The sequence below is a fragment of the Octopus sinensis genome, linkage group LG4 (assembly GCF_006345805.1).
Source record: "Octopus sinensis linkage group LG4, ASM634580v1, whole genome shotgun sequence".
Taxonomy (NCBI): Eukaryota; Metazoa; Mollusca; class Cephalopoda; order Octopoda; family Octopodidae; genus Octopus; species Octopus sinensis.
In genome coordinates, this window is record NC_043000.1 from 52,434,839 (window position 1) to 52,458,838 (window position 24,000).

A 24,000-nucleotide genomic window follows, 5' to 3' on the forward strand; every position below is an offset into this window, starting at 1 on the left:
ATTCCAGCAAGCATTTGTTTAAATTAGATCTGCCGTCAGACAATATTATTTGTAGAATATATTATTAGAAATGTAATTACAGATCGTGTAATGTCTATAATGTCCTCATCATATTTAGTTAATAGATACACATACACACACGCACATACACACAAACACACACACACAAACACACATACAAACAAAACAGGCTCCCATATCCATACACCCAACTATTTACGAGCGGAACCTTCAGCAAAGCTGCGGAATGTTTTATGGTTACTGCTCTAAGACTGTTCATAGTCTCGGTTACATATTTACAAGGCTGGTGCTCTGTATAAGAGACAATTATCAAAAAATAGGTATGTAGAAAGGTTACTAAATGCCTTTTGTTATTTTCTATGAAAGTGCTACTTCACATCACCTTATTCTTCAGAGCTGAAATTTTTGGTAATATACAAATCCACAATGACCTACGCTCTAAATGTCCAGGCTTGGTTGTGTGGTAAGAAACTTGTTTCCCAACCACATGGTTGGGGTTTAGTCCTACTGCGTGGTACTTTAAGCAACTGACTTTCCCTATAGCCTCGGTCCGACCAAAACCATATGAGTGGATATGGTAGAGGAAAACTGAAGGAAGCCCGTCGTATATATATGTATATATATATATATATATAACAATTGCAGCGTGGAAGGTGTTTATAAGCCATTTAAGAAACACACAAAAACCGTTAAATTCACTTCAATATTTAAATTTAATTTGTCAAAATATTTTCGTCGCTTTGAGACCGCGACCTGTTCACTGACAAAATTCTGAGATGCAGCACAGAATTTTGTCAGTGAACAGGTCGCGGTCTCAAAGCGACGAAAATATTTTGACAAATTAAATTTAAATGTTGAAGTGAATTTAACGGTTTTTGTGTGTTTCTTAAATTGCTTATAAACACCTTCCACGCTGCAATTGTTTTCGTTCCAGCACCTGATCTCAGATCAGGTCACTTGCTTTGCAAGTACATCTCCGTAATATATATATATATATATATATATATATATATATATATATATATATAGAGAGAGAGAGAGAGAGAGAGAGAGATAGATAGATAGATAGATAGATAGATAGATAGATATATAGATAGATAGATAGATAGATAGATAGATAAATAGATAGTTAGATAGATAGATGTGTGTATTTTCCCTTGTTAAAAATTAACACGGAAAAATAGATACTTACCAGGGTAGCAAAAAATCACACAAGTAAAAAGGTTGTAACTCCTTGTTTTTAAAGGTAGAAACTTCGGGTTTACGTTAAATTTTTGCATAATGTATAAATAAATAAATGGAGTTTAACGCAGGTGTAATTCAAATACTTTTACTTCCGACACATGTTTCGAAGATATCACTGATATTATTCCAAAGGAATAAAATGGTGTAAAACAATGTAATCTTCTCTTCAGCGAAGTGAAGAAATGAAATTCCTCAATAAGACATTTTAACAGAAAATGATGGATATGTATGGTGATTAACTGAACGCTATTAATATTCTTTGAAAAAAACGTTATATGATATAACGTCAGATGTAGCCTATAGAAAGAGGAGGGATAAATTAAAGAAAAGCTAAATAAATTAGAAGTATATGACTATATGTATATTAAATAAAACCTTATATACTAGGAAAAAATATTTTTAGTAATTGTGAAATATGAAAAAAATTTATGTTTAAATTATATATAATGATAGAGATGACTTATATGAACTAAAGGCGTGTTTTTGCCGATGTTTACATCGGTGTGCACGCTTTATAACCGTTTTTACTAGTGGATTTTTAGAAAAAATAATGAAAAATAGTTCAGAATTAAAGAGAAGACAGAATTCTTTGCCTTTGTCATAAGGTATTGAGATTGAGAGAATCAACCAATCTAAATTAAACTGCTTATTGTGGTTTTTTAAATCCGAAATTAATTTACTCAGCCCTGTATTGATACGTTTATTCCTGTCCCTAACTGCCAAGTAATGGTTAGAAATCCTTTTGAAAGGGATCTAAAAGACCGCAATAAACTGTTTCTGTCAGCTCGCCGCCTCTTTCTCTAAAAGATTGCCTCAGCAACTGTGTTGTTTCTCTTTCGGTTTGAGAAGTTGCCACATCTTGCTAGAATCACATATTGGGCCTGTTATGAAGAGTCCTCGATCGTGGACCTGTACAGCTCACCAGTCACAGTGACAGCATTCCCATCATCATACACAAAGAAATAAGGCCGATTATCCCAACCACCGTAATTGCACTCCGTACTCAACACTTTATGGAATGATATTCTCTTCGGTGGTTTCTGGGTTTGAATAAGTGATTTTGATAGAACAATTTCACCACTTGGGTGCATTGCGCGGTGTCATATTTTCCATAATTAATTTGTAAGATCTAGTCCATAAAATTCCTGAAAAGAAAGAAAATGTAAAAACAAAATAAAAGGATTATCAAATATTGAAACCCCTCAGTGACTTTTCGGCCACCCTATATATATATATATATATATATATATATATATAATAATTATTTGAGGGAATAAAATCCAAACTTACAAGGAAAAAAATTCAATTTAGAAATACTAAATCAAATTTCACACAGTATGATATATATATAGAAAATTAGAAAAAAAACACCTTTTATCTATTATATACGTTTTTATAATTTTTTGCATTTTACTTAATCTTTGATATTTTATTGTTATTTCAATTTTAAGTTTTCTATTATATGTAAGTTTCTAGATGGTGTAATTTAATTGATCATTTTGAATTGATAAAAGGTAGTTTGTTTTTAATTATATATATATATATGCGTGACACATTTCTCATTATTCTGACGAGGTCTTCCATCAAAATATTGAATTTGGCATTGTCCGTAATGGCTGAGTTCCGGTGGATCAAGTGTTTTGAGGCCATAGGTTTGGCATAGTATGAATGAAGGATTTGGGTTTTACTATTCACAATTTCTAGCCAGAGTTCTGTGTCTAGTACTGGTAGTCTATGGTTGGGGTGTTTAGTGGGGTAGTCTATTGAGACCTTAATATTCTGGTGGATGGAGTTAGCTATTTGCTGGATGCTCTCCATAGTATTAGTTTCTATTACTATACCAACGTTACTCTCTTGTGATGGTGCCTTTACCACTATGTTGATATCATCGACATAGCGAGAGTACATGTTTACGAGTATGGAGTTCTGTGTTAGGCGTTCTATAAGCCTTCTGTCCCACCATACCATGAAAAGGTTGGCCACATCACCAGCGATACTAACGCCGATGGCTGCCCCCTCGTCCTGGGCATATATTTTATTATTAAACTTAAACGTGTGGCCTTTTAGGGTAACTCTTATACTAGCTCCTAGTGCATGTGCGATCATTTACTTTACCTGATGGACATTTGGGGGGCTCCGTATGGCTCTGGTCCATCCGCGACATCTTTCTATATGTGTCTTCCTAGCCATAGAAGTAATTATGGGCGGTCTACCTCTTAAACATCTACTGGGGCAGAAACTACTAAGATTATGCTTATCTAAGTATTCATTATTACATGTCAGTCTAAGTAGGAGGCCCAGTTCTTCTGTGTTGACATTACGGAACTCCACCTGGCTCTCGTTGATCATCTCCACGCACTTCCCCACCGCAAAATCTACGTCGACCGATGGGTATAGGGATACCACATCCATGCTACCCACCATACATAAAATATATGCCAAGGACGAGGGGGCAGCCATCGGCGTTAGTATCGCTGGTGATGTGGCCAACCTTTTCATGGTATGGTGGGACAGAAGGCTTATAGAACGCCTAACACAGAACTCTATACTCGTAAACATGTACTCTCGCTATGTTGATGATATCAACATAGTGGTAAAGGCACCACCACAAGAGAGTAATGTTGATATAGTAATAGAAACTAATACTATGGAGAGCATCCAGCAAATAGGTAACTCCATCCACCAGAGTATTAAGGTCACAATAGACTACCCCACTAAACACCCCAACCATAGACTACCAGCACTAGGCACTGAACTCTGGCTAGAAATTGTGAATAATAAAACCCAAATCCTTCATTCATACTATGCCAAACCTATGGCCTCATAACACTTGATCCACCGGAACTCAACCATTGCGGACAATGCCAAATTCAATATTTTGATAGCAGACCTCGTCAGAATAATGAGAAATGTGTCACGCATGTGCGAGCCCACAGAGTTAAAGAGACACATACAATATTTCATTCACTGCATGCAGTTCTCAGGTTACAGCCATAAAGAAAGGATGAGAGTATACAAAGGAGCCATGAAGAAATTAGATAATATATTATCTAATGATAGGAATGGGATTGCCCACTCTATAGGAACAAGTCATGGAACACTATAGAAAGGACAAAAAAGAAAATAGGGAAGGCCAACTCTTGGTGTGATAGCCATAAATACCAGAGTGACATGTTCGTTGACACCACCCCTGGAGGTGAACTGGCGTACCGCTTTAGAAGGACCATAGACAAACTTAAGCTAAGAATTAAGGTTGTTGAAAAGCCAGGCAACCCTATCAAATCTATAATTGGTAGAACATATCCTTTTAGTAGAACCCCCTGTACGGATAAGTACTGTACTGTATGTAGATTTAGCCCACAAACAAACTGTAAAGCCAGAAATGTAGTCTATAGTATAAGATGTATAGAGGGACGATGCAGTAACAAGACAACGACATACGAAGGGGAAACGGCAAGAAGCATAGGAGAGCGGGTAAATGGCCATTGGAGACAACTCAAGGAAGGTAAAAGCTCACCGATTCTGTACCAACACGCCGAACAGGAACACGGGGGATCAATCAATAACATAGAAATTAAAATATTGTCCACACATAGAACAGATGCAACAATTAGACAAATTACAGAAGCTACACACATGATAGAAAATAAACCTAGCCTGAATAGAAAACTACAATGGAGCACTAGCACACACCACAACATATGACGATAGAGGATCCCGAAAACATAATAAATACACAGATAAATAAACAAATAGAAATAAATAACTATATATATATATATATATATATATATATATATATATTTGCGATTCGATTTATTATTATTATTACTTGTATTGTTGTTATACATACATACATACATACAAGCATACGTAATGATAATAATAAGTGGATGTAAACACATGAACGTATATAAACAGAATATACAAATATACAGGCATCCCCCCACATACACACTAAATAAACATAGACGCACATAGAGATATAAGCATGCGCAAATGAAGACGTACAATAGAAATACAAAATGGCTGACGGTTAGTAAGGAGAGACACGAATAAGAAACAAGAAAACAAAGGACCACTGATGCGGTCACAGAAGTGTGACGAAAGAACTCTGGCCGAAATAAGATTAAGATTAATGTAAAAAATAAATAACACTGATGCAAAATAACACCAAATATATAGTGCGTGTGTTTTTATTGGCTAAACTGGCAATATGACCATTCCGAAATATAACAATATCTGTTTCAACACACGACTTCACATAAAAAATCTTGCACAACAAATATTTAAACGTATATATATATATATTATATATATATATATATAATATATATATAATATATATATATATATATGTACATTTATATCTATATCCTTCTTCTATCGCTCTCTCCCCCCTCTCTCTCTCTCTCTCTCTCTCTCTCTTTCTGTATATATATATAGTTATTTTATTAAAAGTTATTTTATTCCACACGGGTAGAAATATCGAGGAAATAGAAGTTGAAAATGCACTGAGAATAGTTAAAACATTTTTTATTAAAATAAGTAAAACTTTAATCGGTTTCACAGTTTAAACTGATTTTCAGAAGGTTCAAAAAGAAAAATGTGGCTTATGTCTCAGCTGTCTTGCTTCTGACTAGTTTTTGAAGCTGGCCGTATCTTTATAGTGAGTTCATGGCTCAAATTAGTATATGCTTTGAATAGGATTTGATTCATAAACGATAGCCCCATGACTGGTCTTAGACATTTTTGTACGTTTTCTGTCAAGTGTTTCTGTGAACTGTAGCAGGAACGTAGTGGGAACGTACGAACATAACAGGAAGCGTACAAAAATTTATAAAATAATCTTGCATTTATTCTCTACAAACAATTGACAGAAAACATTCAGAACACTGATTGTTTGGATATGTTCAGTCGACCGTGTCAGGCTTAACTTACGACGCAAAACATTGTCACTTAATACTAACAGACGAACGTACCGAGGAATCTACAAAAAATTCCAAGACAAGTTATGTAACCATCCTCCACCAATCAAATCCTATTCAAAACATATACTAATTTTACCAATTACCTCCCTATAAAATTAAGGCAAGCTTCAGACACTAGTCAGAAGCAAGACAGATGCAACATAATCCATATCTTTCTATTTGAACTATTTGAAATCATTGTAAAGTGTGAAACCAGTTAAAATTTTAAATATATAAAAAAATATTCTATTCGCATTTCATTTTCAACTTCTATTTTTCATATATATATATATATATATATATATGTGTATAAACAGGTGGTGTAATTGCCTTACGGGACTGTCACGTTATGTTGACAGTATACAACCTCTCTATCGCTCCACCACCGCTCATGTCTCTTTGACACATTTATAAATTCAATATTTCTAATTACGGTGACCACTGAATAGATTACACTGTAAACATATATATTTGCGAAGGCTAGGCATGTATCTCAACTAGCAGGGCTCGCGGAAGTGTTTGTGTTGGTTTGTCGGTTTGCGGTTGTGAGTTGGATTTTGCTGATTATTGTTGTTGAAAACTGTTGCGTCGTGTTGAACCCTATAATTGTTGAATTCTTTGTTGGGTATGCAAGACCAAACTTATGCGGGAGCAGCAGGCAAGGGCCTGGCTGCGAACGAATTACAGTTGGAAGAAATAAATATCGAGAAGGAAAATTTGAGGAAATACTACGACAGTTTCAAGAAGGAAGGATACTGTCTGAGGGTTACACCACCTGAAGATGTGAAAGAAGCGGAGAAAAAATCATAACATACAGAACTTGGAATGTGGTCTCAAAGAGAATAGAAGTAGCAGAGGTGGAAGAGATTGAGAAATGTCTACAGGAAATTAAAGGAAGAACTACCTTCTACAATAAAGGTAGAAAATACGCTACGGTAGACGTTCATTTTGAAAATGAAGACGAAGCGAAGAAGAACCCAACGACAGTGTTGAGATCGGAAAAATGGTTTCTACTTCCCAATTATTGTGGAAAAGAGCAGTGAAAATACGAATAAGCAAAATATCACCGGAGCTTGATACAGAAAGAATAGTAGCTGCAATAATATACAATAGCAAAGAGAGCGTGGACATTCTTAAGGGGGAAAAATCGAAAGAAATAAACTGGTGGGGTTATGCGGTGCAAGCTTCAGTCCACATAACCATGCCATATTTGTATAACATGTCAGATTTGTCCCGGAGGAGTTGGTGTTCCCCGACGTGACACGACTGAGAGTCGTGGTGGAGGGGAGATCTCCAGTGTGTTATAAATGTAAGAGCAGAGGGCACATGCAGGATGTGTGTCCTCAAAGAGAAATACAAGAGAAGAGGATAACACTGGAGGAAGGAATGGAGTCTTTGACTGAGGAGTTAGAAAAGGAGAATGTGGAATTGCATTCGGAAGAGGAAATCGTGAGAACAGATACTGCGGAAAGTGGCGATGAGTTAGTGAAGGAGAAAGAAAAGTAAAGAGCAGAAGAAAAAGAGGATAGAAAGCGAACAAGGGTGGAATCACCACCCAAAGACCAAAAAAGGGAAAAACTAAAGAGAAGTCTGCCGACGAGACAGAGGTGGGGACACACGAAGGGAGAGATACAGCAACTAAAGTGAGTGAAGGTTCAACGTGGGATGAAACGAAAGAATGGTCAACAAAAGTGGAAGAATGTCTGAAAACATGCAAGGAAGGAGGAAGACCCAAAGGAAAAAAACTCAAAGCTGTAATGTTGTACAAAAAGGATAATGAAATTGAGAAAAAATTAGCGATAATGAAAAATCTAACGAGAGTGAAATTGAACCCGAGGATAAACGATAACCAAATAAAGGCTGCAATTGTGTATAAAGAGACGGTAAATAAATTAATAAATTTGTTTACAAATACAGCTGTGTGCCTAGCGCACTACGTTCGATATGACAGTTTGCCCGGCGTTATAGAACAGGATGAATTACTCGTTTACATTACTGACGAATTACTCTAGATAGTACAACTGTAATTGTAAATGAAACTGCGAGCTTTGGGGGGCTCGTAAGCCATTTCATTTAATTCATTATTAATATTTCAGTTCATATCATCCTTTCTGTATTTTTGTTATATGTACCCCATGTCCTGTATTGTATTGTTATGTCCCCTCTTCATTCAGGCCATTGTGCCTATAATAAATATTTTAACTAGCAGGACTCGCTATCCTGGACTGATGACGGGTAAGACCCAGAAACATGCATTCTTCAGGTGTGAATCCTAGCAGGTGGGCGTGCTTGCATCCCCTTCGCAAATATAAGGACACAGGTAATGTGTCAAAGCCGACAGGAAGCGTCGATGCTTCCTAGGGCTAAATTGCGTTGGTGTAATTCCCTTACGGGACTGTCACGTTATGTTGACAGTATACAACCACTCTATTGCTCCACCACCGCCCATGTCTCTTTGAGACATTTAGAAATTCAATATTTCTAATATATATATGTAGATATATACACACAAACACACGCTCATACACACGTACACTATATTTATATATAACCCTTACACAAACACACTCTTCTGTATGTAGAACCAAAAAAGGACTCACTGGTGTTTATCACACAATGCTTAATGTTAATAGGAAAGCACTGCAAATGTAAGATGTATAACGGAAACGTGTACCTTGAATAACTGTAATTTTTGGTAGCATGGTTACAATACTGATGCTGTATCTAGAAGAGAATGCAATGATTTAGAGGAGAATAAAAGCCTACAACAAAGCTATTTGATCAATAGTTATATTCTTGATGTGTCCTCCACATACATATAATCTAACAAAATAATGGATGTCAGAAATAAGCATAAACGAAAACAAGTTGAGATATTTTGTGTATAACAAAATTTCATACACAATTCTGTTTCAGAAATGTGAAAGGAAGCACATGCTTGATGGGATTTGATTCAATGTGCTCCTCCAAATCCATTCAATTGCACTACATTATATTGATGTAAGAACTATATAGTATCTCTTTTTCGCTCAAAGCCATTCAACAGAATGCTTGGAAAGCCTAGTTTAACGTTTAAGATGCAGTAAATTCCTTGACACATATTATCGACAACAAGCACATGAAAAGTAAATAAGTATATTCCTAACTTTGAGGTATATATCATTTAATTCAGTTCCCTTCCTTTTTTATAACAATATTAGTATATAATATATAATATTCAAGCCAATTGTTCCTGCTAAAAGTCTGAAATGTACGTAGTTTTGAAGTAAAAATACACACTACTTGTAAATACTCCTGTTGTGAATGGTAAGAAACCCTCAAGAGAACTGAACAACAGAAGGTCTTCAGAGACGAAACCCACCCGAGGCAAATGTTTTGGTCCTTAAATCCTTACACGGTAAGGGGTGGGACTGCATCCAGTTTATGACACACACGTACTCTATTGCTAACACTTTTAACCATTTGCATATCAAAAGCGTGCATTTAAACCGCTTCGTGTTTTATCTGCTTGTAACTCCTCTCAGTTGACTCAGCTTCCAACCTCATCTTTAAAGAAGTAATAACGTTTGTTGTCATGATAGCGATGAAACACCAACGCTATCACAATGTCTCACTCAGGTTTTATTTCTCTAGACATTAAAATACGAAAAGATATTGCCTTCAAACAGTATGGAGGTCGTTGTGTTCCTCCTCAACCAGATCAAACCGGAAACATTAACCTTTTCTCTGATATTGCCGTTAGGGCTTTCGTCCTGTTCTTCTCAGAGACGAACCTAATCATAGTTGCCACAAAACCTCCGGATCCAATTTCTATGGCGAGATCCTTGATTCGGACGGTGGTTATTGGCCAGAATGGCATATTCTTCGGTCATGAATACGTTTGCTTCTTCTATTCAATTTTTTAAAAGCACGGTGAATTCAATGAAACTCATTTGCATTGATCAACTGGAATGGTGTATGGTTTCCCGCCTCAAACTTCACCTCCTGATGGTTTCTGATTGTCTTTTGATCTTGGAAAGTCTGCTGAACACTCCAGATCCTCCGCACCACCATGCCCTGTATGGTATAGTTCCGCCTTGACATGATTTGCTGCCTCCTCCCATGTAGAATATTGTTAGAGTTTCTGTTTTTACTATTGCCTCCATATCACGTGTACGCTCTGTTCAGCACCTGCTTTTACTTCTAGGTTTTATTCGATGGCAGGACATTATAGGGTCCAGTAGTCCCGATGGGCTTGCTGTTCTACCTTCCAGATTATTATGGCATAAGAAAAATCAGATTTCTCCTCTGATTATCTGCCGTAAAATCAGATCTTTCTTCAGCTTTCCCTTGGCTTCTGATTACCATTCCATTTGGTTTCAGTATGTCTCATTATGATCAGAGAAATAATTATTTCTCCGAAAGGTTTCCATTAGGCGTGTAAAAAAAGGAAGAGAATGCCTTACGGCTTTGTCTTTCGCTTCCTAAAGAATGGTTTAGTGTTTTGCTTTACCGACTTTGTATTCCTCAACTATGGACTTGAGATGTATCTCCAGCTTTGCAGAGCAACAATTAGAGTGCAATATCGGCAAGGCCGGCTGGAACACTAAGCAACTTCCTTACACTTTCTGATTTTGACTTCCATATCTTCCACTTTGTTAGTAGTAACATACTAAATCAGCAGAGGCTAGAAAATCTTTGGGATTAAACTTGAACTGCAAACACCAAACCTTGTGTTTGCCAGAGTGGCCACACTATTCTATAACCTTACGAATACTTTCCGCTATTTTGGGGCTTCGGTTCCCTTTTTCGTATCTTTCAGGGGTCGTCATATAATCTTCATATAACCTTCTGAAGCTTTGTCTGATTTCTCAGCCATTTTGGTGATATTGTGATTGGGAGCGTTGAACACGATTGGTTCCGCTTATCGTGGAAAGGAATGTGGTGTTGTCTATGAAGGCTGTTAGAGGTGGTTTCCAAAATATCTCCTCTCCTCTCCATGTTCTGTTGGAGCTGACCATCACTTTGCTGCCCTCAAGACGTCCTCTGTTGCCAACATAAACATACAAGGGAGTACACGCTCCATTGCTATGTTTACAGCCAAGTTGATTCTGGCGGCTGTTACTCTTTGGGGGAGAATAGCATAGTGAAACCACGAAAATAACTTTCCAATTTTTCTCGATTGTCTTTGGAGTAGTTGAATCAGTATGTGTGTGACCAAATCGTAGGCATTCTTCAGATCGAACCATACGACATAAATATTTCTCTTTTCTGCTCGAGCTCTTTCAGTTGCCTCTCAGAACATTGAGACATGTTCTACACAATACGACACTCCCACGATGCCTTCCTTCTGAACTGACATATTCAAATACTTATCGCCGACATAACAGAAACAATTTTTCTTTTGAATTAAAAGTGATATTGATCTGCTCTCATTAATCGGTCGCTGATCTTCAAGTTCTTCCATTTTGACCCTATCATTTCATTCGATTTCCTACGGTTTTATTACAATATTAGTTTATGATCTTTTAGCCGATTAGTTTATAATCTTTTAGCTGAATTGTACGCAGTTTGTACAAAATACACACCGCCTGTAAATACTGCTACCATGTTATTAAGCTCGTGCCATTGTATATAATCATAATTATTTTCATTCATATTTTACCATTTCTTTAATCCATACACCGACGTCTTAAACAGACAAAAGTAATGTCCTATTTTTATTATTTCACTTTCCATATCCATCATCGTTACTACATTCACTGGATCACCTGACAAATGTTAACTGAAACAGTGAAGTCCGCTTATTGTACCAAAATATGATACGATATTATAACTCCTTTATTTACACCAAATCCCAGTTCAACGACAGCTACACAGAGAACATACGACTTCATGATGGTTAAACTTATTTATTTCACTTTACAATCCCCGTATATTCAGCGATTACTGCATCAAGACCCCAAGTATTTCACTCACACTTGCACTCTGACAGTACACCTGCGTAAAGTACAAATAAAAGAGCCGATTCATGTTGCTACAATTGCTTCAAATATCAGTCAGATCTCCTTCAAAGGAAACTGTGACATATTGTACTAGGAAACTCATATTTATCACTTCAATGTCTATAAAGAAGCGAGGAATATCTTCGTGCATCATACAGATTCCAAGTTCTTCATCTTATTAATCGCATCACACTCGCGAATAGAATAGCTAACACCTAAGTAAAAATACATTTTGATTTGTAATAAGCCTCCATACAGAGAAAAGGAAGCAAGTTCATCCTTCAGCTCAGCACTGCACCTTCATGAGATTTTTTCCATTACATTTTGCTCAACACCCAGTGTACGCAGTCGCCTAGTCCCGACAATTATTCCAACACTTTAACAAAGCTACTATTTCGACAAAGTCACTTCTGGTACACAAACCAGTATTCTACAGGTCTAAATTACCTCATCACGAACGTTTGAATAGAACTCAGATACTACAAAGCTTAGCATTGCCGAAGGCGTTTATATGTAGGATTCGACTATACACCCCTTATATTTTGAATTCAATCCTGGCAAGGACAACTTTGCTCTCCCTTTTTTCTTGGAGTGTCGATAAAGTAAAGACCACTCAAATGCTGAAGTCGGTTTCATTCTATATAAAACTAGGACAATCAACTGTTCAGCAAATATTTACTCACCAACTTGTTTGCTGCATTATTGAGTTCTGCTTCTCCTCGTTTCATCTGTAAGAAATATATCAGACACGTTATTGTGTATAACCATACAATGAAGTCCAAGGGAGAGACCAGGCAAACACACACGTTTCTTTTATGGATCTTGCACTAAATAAACCTTTTCCAAATCAATCCTGTTCAGAATTGCAGCTGCCTTGAATTTTGTAACGATACTATAGATGTTTATGATTCAGATTGCTTCTATAAATATCGAATGCAGACAACCATTAACAATGATAGCTTTATAGATCAAGAAATATACATTTATTCAGTGTGCATTAACTTTTTTTAATTCCCTGATGACTATTTCGGCAGGTGCAGTAGTTAATTTTCACCGAAGACATTAGTAATACCAAAAATATGTTCAGAATTATTTCTAATACATGACGAAAAGATTTCACAAAAGTCTAACACATACTCTTTTTACTCATCGTATATTTAACTTTAGTTAGCTTAGGATTTAATGATGGTTGTAAAAATGTTTAACACTAACTTGCGTAATATTTAGTTATATTAATCTCATGCTTGCATTCATCTAAAATAAAAAAAATAGTCACATCTTCCATCTGAGTGTATGTTCTTTATATACATACATACAAACACGCACACATTCATATATATATATATATATATATATATATATATTATATATATATATATATATATATATTATATATATATATATATATATGTATGTATACGTATATATTCTAATGAGGTTTATAATTCGTATCTATAAAAATATCTAATTAGTCCCGATTTGACATTTTATGATACATATCTTTCGCGTACCGTGACCTCAAGGTTAATGGTTTATTAGTAATATATCTTATAATGGACATTTATAGATTATTGACATTTGATATAATCTAATTTTCAATGCTACTAACGAACAGAAACAAGAAGATTTCAGAATGGTTGTAATAATCCTTCCTTTCATTTGTGCTTTAATATTAAGGAAATATGGTTAGCCTATTATCTAAAGTGTTTTTGAGAGAGAGTATTAATAATAATATAGAATGAATATTAAAAAGCTAATTTTGTATCGGAAAACTGTTCAATACTTTTCAATCAGTCTGACGTATTTCATGTATTTATTCTTTCAAAGAAGGGACGGTGAAAATAATGTTCGAACCAGGGATTATTTGCAGATCGAAATCAAGTATTTTAGTACTCCGTTAATGTTCGCAACATGTGGCTTTGAGATATATGAATTAATCAATACTATAATGTGTAAAAAGTGAATTGATTATAAAAAAAATAATATATCGTAAAGTATAGCTCAAGCTCATAACAAATCAACTGTGGTACCTTGCTTCTTTTTTGTAGTTTGTAGTTATTTGCTTAGATTTAGTCAAATACGTTACCTAGGAAAGATAGACGCTAACTGCAACATATTTTATTCTCAGTAAAATATTTGCGATAATTCAAAGTAAACAAATATATCGTTTCAAATTAAGAATACGTGTTCTATAGTACTCAAGCTGAATCCTGGGTGAATTAAATACACTTAATTTTAACGGTACTTTTGTTAGTATTTATACAAGATTCGGAAATGTCAAGTGTCGTCATTTGTTCTGTACATTTCTTCCTTCTTTCTTTCATTAACTTGTATAATCTATTTAAAATCTATTTTCCATTTATAAAGATCAGTAATTAAATAGTGAGTTTTATGTAAACGGCTATATAGTGACTTGAACAATTTCGATTTGCTTTATTAATGTATTTATACTCTTAACTCTAAAGCGAATCCATGCAATAAAGGCAATAAATCTCATGTGCATTATATACATCCTATTTTAAAATAATATTTCTACAGGTAATTTCTATTTGAGTGTTCTATTACCCATGTAATCTTCAGTTGGCAGTAATTTAGTTGTGTATTAAATGCTGAAGCATGGTAATAGCTTTTATTATAAGGTGTCACACTCTTGATTAAAATGCTGTGCTTCTGTAAACAGTCAATATTATCGCAGTGACGTTACACATTTAATGACACTAAACAGACTCTCATTTTACTCAATAATTGCAAAAGAAGAGTTTTAAACATAGAGATCAGAGTCGATAATCTTTGAACACCAAGATTTGATATTATTATTACATGCCCGTTTTTGATTCCCCATATCAACGTAAATGACTGGTTCTTCTGTTTTAGATATGTAAACGTCAGTCTACAATAGAGGACGTACACGGAGTTACTGTATCTGTTTCTGACAGTTAAGATAATAGAACCGATTTAAGTATAACTTCTCAAGATGAAACACAGTACCATGAATTAATAAAAACCTAAACACCTAGAGAATATGAATGTTGAGCTCTTGGACGTCTAATAAACTAAAGTATTGATTCAAAACTTTGGTAATTTGATCCTTGATCCAATTGTTAAATAGTTATCAGTTGGAGTTGATGTGTTCGACTTCTCATCGCCTCCCAATATGTAGCCGTATAACAAAACTAGAAATCAATATATAAATATATAGTATTGAAATAGATGATACTGGTGCCTAGCTTTAGATAGATTCAACAACCTGATTAGTAAATAAACATAGTAGAATCAATGCATTTTTTGAACTTCATTACTAAATTTCGAATCTTTGGAGAGAAGGAAGGGCTATCGAAGACGGGAAGTTTTCGACATCTTTACTGAATGGAACATAGCAACACGTCAAATAAACTTTGTTCTACTTTCCTGCTTCCGTCATTTGCCAAACTATGTTCAATTACAAAGCGAACCCATTAACATAATTATAAATTTGAAATAGAAATACAAAAAGCTTATGCACTAGCAAGTGTGGTATTGTGGTAAGAATTTCGTCTCGCAATCACATGGCGCCAGGCTCAGTCCCGCTGCGTGGTGACCTGAGCAAATGTGTTTCTACTATAACCTGAGGACGATCAAACCCTTGTAAATGCAGTTGATAGACAGAAACTGAAAGAAGCCTATCATGTATATATATATACAGTACTGAAAACATTATATATTTTGCTCCTTTGGTTATTGAAATGAGACAAATAAGTTTAAATCATATGAATTTTCACAGTAACTACTGTACATTCTCTGACTTTGATTTTGGCTGCGGCTTATACGGTTTCTCGTGATATCTGGCAATAATAAGCTTCTGTTGTGTGACAACACTAAATCGCATTAAGCAACTCAGCTGCTTCAACCCACATAGTCGAGTAGTGGCCGGTGTAGGGTGCTTGTTTGTGTTCTAATGACTTTTTAGTTACTCCGTGTTGTATTAGTTACAAATTAATGTACTAAGTTGCACATAAAGTATAACGTAGTATTTCAATTCCAGGTCGAGATGGGTGAACTACGAGATCTTAGTCCCCATAAAACTGGACAAATAGAAGTGTATTTGAGGGATGCCCAATTTAAACAGAGAGAAATTGCAAAGAAACTAAATGTTTCAACTCAGACAATTAGTGCAATTAAGGAATAAATGGATAAGAACGCGGATTTGATGGCAAAAATGGTTGGTAACTGTGGTAGGAAACGAGTAACAACTCCTAGGATTGATAGAAAAATTAAAAAATTTCTCTCAACAATAGAAGAGCATCTTGTAATAAGAATTCCTGCGAATTAATGGAACAGAACATCATTGTGCCTCGAAGAACATTTAACAATATACTTTTGAAAGGTGGATTACACGCATATCGTCCAAGGAAAAAAAGAATATGCATGGGCTAAAAATCATATTGCATGGTCTTCTGAGCAATGGGAGCAGGTAGGGCTATCTAAAATAGTAGATTAGGGTTTGCTTATATTATATCCATGATAAAATATGATATTATTGATAAAATAAGATGTTGTCATTTCAGTTATCAAACCAGCTTTATAAAGGATTATTTAAAAATAGCTGTTAAATATTGATTGTCATAGACTGAAACAATAAGTTATTCTAGATGTATTATTAATCAAATATGGTTTTCAATTGTTGCAGGGGGTGCTTTCGGGTGAATCTACCATATCAGTGCTTGATGATCGGGTACAAAGCGTACAAAGCGTGAGAAGGACGCTTGGTGAAGAATTTCGTCCGGATTGTCTTCAAAAAACACTAAACTTTTCACATTTTACCTGCACTTTCCATAGTCTCTGTAATTCAATGGCTAGGCCCTGGTATTTTGCTATGTTTTTCTATACCTTACTACATTATGTTTTTCATTATTTTGGGATTGCAAATAAAATAAATACCAGTTGAGCATTAGGTTCGATGTAATTGACTCATCGCCTCCTCCAAAATGGCTGCCTTTGTGGCACAATTTGAAACCATTATTATTATTTTCATATACACACTATAGATTAGACTGCTGCAAAAGTAAAATTCCTAACATCGGGCTACAACAAGCAGACTTAGATGCCAAGAACCTCCTAAGTATTCTGGTTTGGGAGACCCTTTCTGCCCTTGGAACTTGCCACCTGAAGATAATAAACCAAGAGAGCTACAGAGAGGTACTTAGAAGTAGACTAATGCCACAAGTACGGGAATAGTATGGAGACAGGTCTTGGATATTCTAACAGGACTCGGCATCATGCCATACATTAAAATCGGTATAGACATGGCTCGCCGAAAATGCCGTTAACGTACATTCATGGCCTGGAAATTCACATGGTATGAGTCCAATTGACAGCCTATAGTCTCTGTTGAAATATGAAATACATCAATCCTCTATCACAACCAAATGCTTCCTTATTGAGCACCTTATATACGTTTGGTTCCATTCGGACAGAATCAAGGATTTGTGCAGAATACTAGTTCATGGCATGCTTTGACGTGTAGAAGCCCTTAATTCTGCTATAGGAGGACAAACTGACTACTGTAATACTGGTTCTGCATAAATAATAGGAAATACATAAATGTACTAAATTTTACCCCTATATATCGAAATATCAAAACTTTCAAAAATCCATAATAATGATTCCAGTACTGTATATATAAATATATATTGAAAAATAAAAAGATTATATTGTGAATAATATAGAAGATATTTGGCAATTGCCAAAAAGACCCCAAACACTGACATACTTTCTCTGTCTCTCACACAGACACACACGTATGTGTATATTTATATATATATATATATATATATATATGTATATATATATGTATATATATATATATGTATATATATATATGTATATCTATATATATATATATATATATATATATACATATATATATATATATGTATGTATGTATATCTATCTATCTATATATCTATCTATCTATCTACGTATATATATATATATATATATATATATACATACGTGTGTGTGTGAGAGAGAGAGAAAGTATGCGTGTGTGTCTCCTCTCCACCGCCTCACAATCGCTGCTTCTTTGTTTACGTCTTCTGTAACTTAGCGGTTCGGCAATAGAAATATTTGAGATTTAAAATATGCTTGGGGTCTTTGAAAATGGTTTGTAAGCAATTGCCAAATATCTTCCAATTCTTTTTATTTTTCAAACAAAAGTATCTTTGATTGTGTGCCAAATACATCTTCCTTATTAAAACTTATCAAATGTATTGGTAAAAGTCTGAAACTAGTTTATGAACATCTTTTGTAACTGGTTCTCTTCCTGCATTTTGTTGACCAGCTGTTTTTGTCATAGTGTTTTGATCTTTTCTTTAATTTTAGATGACCATCTCAAGCACTTAATATCCACTTTTGTTGCTGCTATAAGAAAGTCTAAGATCTAATTAATAACATTTCTAATTCCTGTAGGTTGTAAACACGGAAAGGTATCATTTATTATCTAAAGATTTTCGAAAATATCTTTTTAAATATTACTCAAAATTATTTTCTTTTGATACTTCCAAATATCAGGCGGTGCAAAAATGACTTTGAGTTAGCTTCTTATATTTTCTTATGATCATGCAAATTATTTCACATATCTCATTTTTCAACAAACACTGGTGAATCTACTTTACCAATGTGGTTGTTTCTTATCCTTATTATTTATCTCATGTTTAACTGACTGCATATTCTGTATGCATACAATCCATTATATTTGACATTTCTTTGTTATACGACATCATATATGCTCGAAAAGCATTTTGAAACTGTTATTTGTATTCAAAGAAATGCCTAGGAGATAAGCTTCGATGGCATTATTATATCTGATGAAACATGTTCCTTTTATGTGCCATTGAAAGTTAAAAGTAATATTTTCGAGTGTTATGTTGAATGCATTACACGTTGAAGTAACATGCATATGCTCCTACTTAATCCACTACTTTCGCAGCCGAGTTCCGTTTCTCTGACAAAGCAATGAAATATCAACATGGTATTTGCTATAATAATTATATGCATGACTAGATTATCGATTTATACATTGATGTTTGTGTTGTATTCGAGTTTCTGTCTCACTAGTTTAATAATATTAAAACATTCGTCGAAATTTCCTCCAAAATGTGTGTCCATTGCTCTGTAAACCGTACAATGTTTGTGTGCTTGTAAATTAAAAATAACGGATAAAATTATTTTAATCAGACGCAGACGAGCCCTCTGTACCCTGATTTTATCTTCAAGAATTTGGGATTAGAATTGAAAGAAAAATGGTTTAGAATCGACAACATTTGGAAATATACAACCTTAACTATTTCTTTAATACACACATCAAGATTATTTATTGTTATGCAAATAGATTATTAATCAAATGAAATATTATTGTGAAATAGATATCATGTGACGTGGAGAGTTACAAAGTTGAATAAAATATAAGTTAAATTCTATAAGAAAACATTAACTTAATTTGTATCTGTCTGCGTTTCTATCCTGATTTATTTATTTTTAAATTCCACCTGATTATTTTTTTCTTTTTAGATATTTATAAAAGCTTATCTGCTGCCTTGGGTCCACATATCCACATATGTACTGTGTCCCTGGTCATCTGTTTATCAATTCCAAACATATTATAAAGAGCTATAATGTATTTCTCAAAAAAATGTTGACATACTGAATATTTTCAAATAAATGGCTTGTTTTTACTGTGTCCAATCAATTCCCGATAGAACATTTTTGAATCTGGTTGAAATATTTTATTACGCTGTTATAGCATTCCTCAGAAATGAATTTTAACAATATTGCTAATAAAATTTGCTTGAAGATTTGTATCACATCTATTGTTTAATTTATTTTAATCACGTCGTTTCGTCCTTATTTTATACTTGCTTCGTATTTGAAAACCACGTTGGCGAGTGTACACCTAGTTTTTAGTGTAACTATATAATTTACTTGGTATACTTTAACAAAAATACGCACCACAATTTGTTTTTATTCCCTAGAAAATTTTTTGGGGTTACTGAATAATGTAAGTCTGTCAATAGATAATTATTGTTGATGCTGTTGATTGCAATATCGACGACGTGAGTTGTAAAATATAATGTTAGCGGTCTTTCAGTTTTACTTCAGAACAAGGTAGATAACTGCGACAGGTTAATTGCGGATAGCAAAATATGTCACTGTAATTAGGAACAGGAATAGAAGTTAATGACATTTTAGTATGTTCCCTTATATTTGCGAAATTCTTTCAGCGGGAAATTCTATTTGCAATATATCCGTATTTTATGAGCAGCCAACAATGTTGCACTCGTTTTCGTAATGCTGCAAATACTGGAGATAAGCAGGGATCTCAATGAAATGTACAATTTTATGACCTGGATGCTTCAATTCAATCTTCCTTTGATAAAATTTCTTCATTAGTAGTAGCAATTTTGCTATAATCGTTTTCAAATATTATCTGTTCCCATTCACATATCTTATGTTCGTTGAATGGGAAAATATCGTAGCATTGGCTCTTGATATATATTATTAATAGGGGATACATAATCGGGTATCTACGGATTGCAATGCGTTCAAACTCGAATAAATTTCAAATGATCTTCAATAGGCGCAGGAGTAGATGTGTGGTAAGTAGCTTGCTTAATAACCACATGGTTCCGGGATCATTCCCACTGCGTGGCTCCTTGGGAAAGCGTCTTTTACTATAGCCTCGGGCCGACCAAAGTCTTCAGAGTGGATTTGGTTGATGGAAACTGAAAGCCCGTCGTATATATATATATATATATATATATATGTGTGTGTGTGTGTGTGTGTGTGTGTGTGTGTGTATGTGCCTATGTGTGTATATGTTTGTGCGTCTTTGTTTCCCCCATCATCGATTGACAACCGATGGTGGTGTCTTTACGTCCGCCTAACTTAGCAGTTCGGCAAAAGAGACCGATAGAATAAGTTCTAGGCTTACAATGAATAAGTCCTGGGGTCGATTCGCTCGACTAAAGTCGGTGCTCCAGCATGGCCGCAGTCAAATGACTGAAACAGGTAAAAGAGTAATATTCTTAGCGAGAAATGGTTACTATTTCACGAAAATGAAAAAAAAAAAACAAAAAAAAACTCTGAAAATGCTTAATACACTTACTTGGTTAGTTAACTGGAGTGAACTGAGTATTTAATTCTGCTAATGAACAATCGCACAATTAATATTGAATGAACTGCAGCGAATTGGATTCGAGGCAGGGAAAACTAGCGTCAAACGCACCGTGACAGAATATATTAAAGAAACAGTTATTTGATTTACGCTGAAAACGCACGGTGAAGGAGTGTTAATAGATAATATAGATATGCATATATCGTTGCAGAGTCTCTGAAAAATAATTTCTGATAATATTTGTTTAATGTAGGATAGCTTAGAATATGACAGACTAATATTTTTTGTTGTTGTTGTGTGCCCCATGTCAATTACAATTGAATATTCTTATAATCTAAGATTTTCCAGTCAGGACTAATGTATATTTTCATATATCTAGTGCTACACCATTTAACGCCCCCTTTCTTTTTAAGGTAGTTCTGTGTGATTTGAAAGAATTTGGTTGCATTTCTAGCACTTTGAATATCTTCGCTTCAACAGAATCTATCTTAGCTGAATACAATTCAAAGCACGGCAATTATTACTATCAAATACGTTCAATTAGACACATAATTGGTTTATTCAAAGGGAACATGGTCATTTCAAATGTGGCAGCTTTCATTGTCGATGCTTTCAAATGATTTAAGTATGAAAATCATATATAGCAATATAAACTAAATGCGAAAAGAAAACTGTTTCGGTTCAATTAGAAGAAATATTTCATAGCCACTTAACTCTTATCTAAGCAGTTGAAGTACAGCAGACAAAGAAATGTTTAGGCAAGTCTAAATATCGTATATTATAATTACAGCGTATTAATGAACTCTTAGATTACATTGTTGTTAGTTATTGAAATGTTATTTTAAAGTTTTCGCAGCTATTATTATGTCAAACAATATATACATATATAATTTGTACGAAACATCTCACGTGACGTTGCCCAATTTACGTCTTTATGTCAGAAATAATATAGCCTTCAATCATCTACTGTTTATTACTAATTTATCTCGTGCTGTGGGTACAGGTAGGTTCTGGCGGACAGTTAAATGTGTCAGTGATGTTCTGAATACTGATGAATCCGTGTTGAGATATCCCCCATCTTAACTCCTCGTTTATCCCAAATTCTGAATTAAGTCGCATGGCCAGCCACACTGAAAACATTAGATTCGTCGATACCATCGGCCACAGTATTCAACTAGTAATTTATTCTATCAATCCTGTAAAGATGAAAGGTATAGTTGACCCCGTCAGGATTTGAACTCAGAGCGTAAAGAGCCGAAAACTGAATTCAAATTTTGGAACAAGGCATTGAGTAGGGGTACGTCAATTACATCAACCATATTGTTCAACTAGTACATCTTGAAAGGCTGAAAAGCAAAGTCGACTCGACGTAATTTGAATTCAGAACGTAAAGACAGACTAAGTATTTTGCCTGGCATGTTAATGATTCTGCTACCAGCACGCCGCCTTAGATGTAAGAAATATTTAGGAGTAGTGTACCATACATTATATGTACATTACTCTTACTGAGTGCAGCTATGCTAAACGATCCTATTTCACCGACACCTTTTAAATATAAATCTGTTTAATTTCGCACAATAAAGGCGTGAACAAGAGGAATTGTTGAAGTCTTGTCAAGAATGTATTGTAGAATTCAATCCTGACTCTGTACTCTCTCTGTCTCTCTTTCTCTCTCTCTTTAGAAAGTCGTCGAGACAGCTTACTTTGTCACTGTTTCTTACTCTGGATTGTAACTGTCATTCAAACGTGCATTCTTGTCCCATTGTGCCACGATGATTCATTAGCTAAAATATATTATGAAGTGATGTGCCTCTGTAATACGTATACACTTACCTGTTATTTGCACGAGTAGGTATCCATTTAATCGAAGAAATTGTTACTCCTCTTCGAGGCTGACGGAGTATACATCAATATCACGTATAATATTTCAGAGATACTAAGAAATAACTGTCAGAAAAAAAAATGCAATTTCTTCGGTTATCTGGTTTTTCTTTTGAATTTATTATTGTGAGTCAACTTTATCTGCGCGCAAAGACTATATGCTCAAGGCGTAGCAACAGATTCTCATCGAATATCAAATTCAATTTTGTATAAACATCATTTGAAGATTTCTTAAGGAAACCAAGCAGAAAATATATATAAATTGTATTTAAACTCACTAATATTTTGTCGATGAATATATAACTGAAACACCAGTATTAAATGGGGATATTTATCATGCAAAGAAATCATGTACAGTATTCACGGAAAATTGATTCTACTTAAGGTAAGTTTAAATGATTGGAATGATTGAGTAATTTTAACAGATCATTAAATCCTCATCATGGATGATAGACGTAGTTTTACTGTCATCGATATCGGGATGTTTAGCTAATTCTGTAAATGTTATAAACTAATAAATTCTTTGCAAAACTATCCTTAAAAATAAATTTCAAATGCAATATCTCTCATGTTGAAAAAAGCAAGTTATTGACTTATATTCAGATTAAGTCCGTTTAATATATATTATAATATTGAGGCAGCGAGCTGGCAGAATCGTTAGCACTCCGGGAGAAATGCCTAGCGTTTTTTTTCGTCTGCCGTTACGTTCTGAGATCAAATTGCGCCAAGGTTGACTCAGCCTTTCATC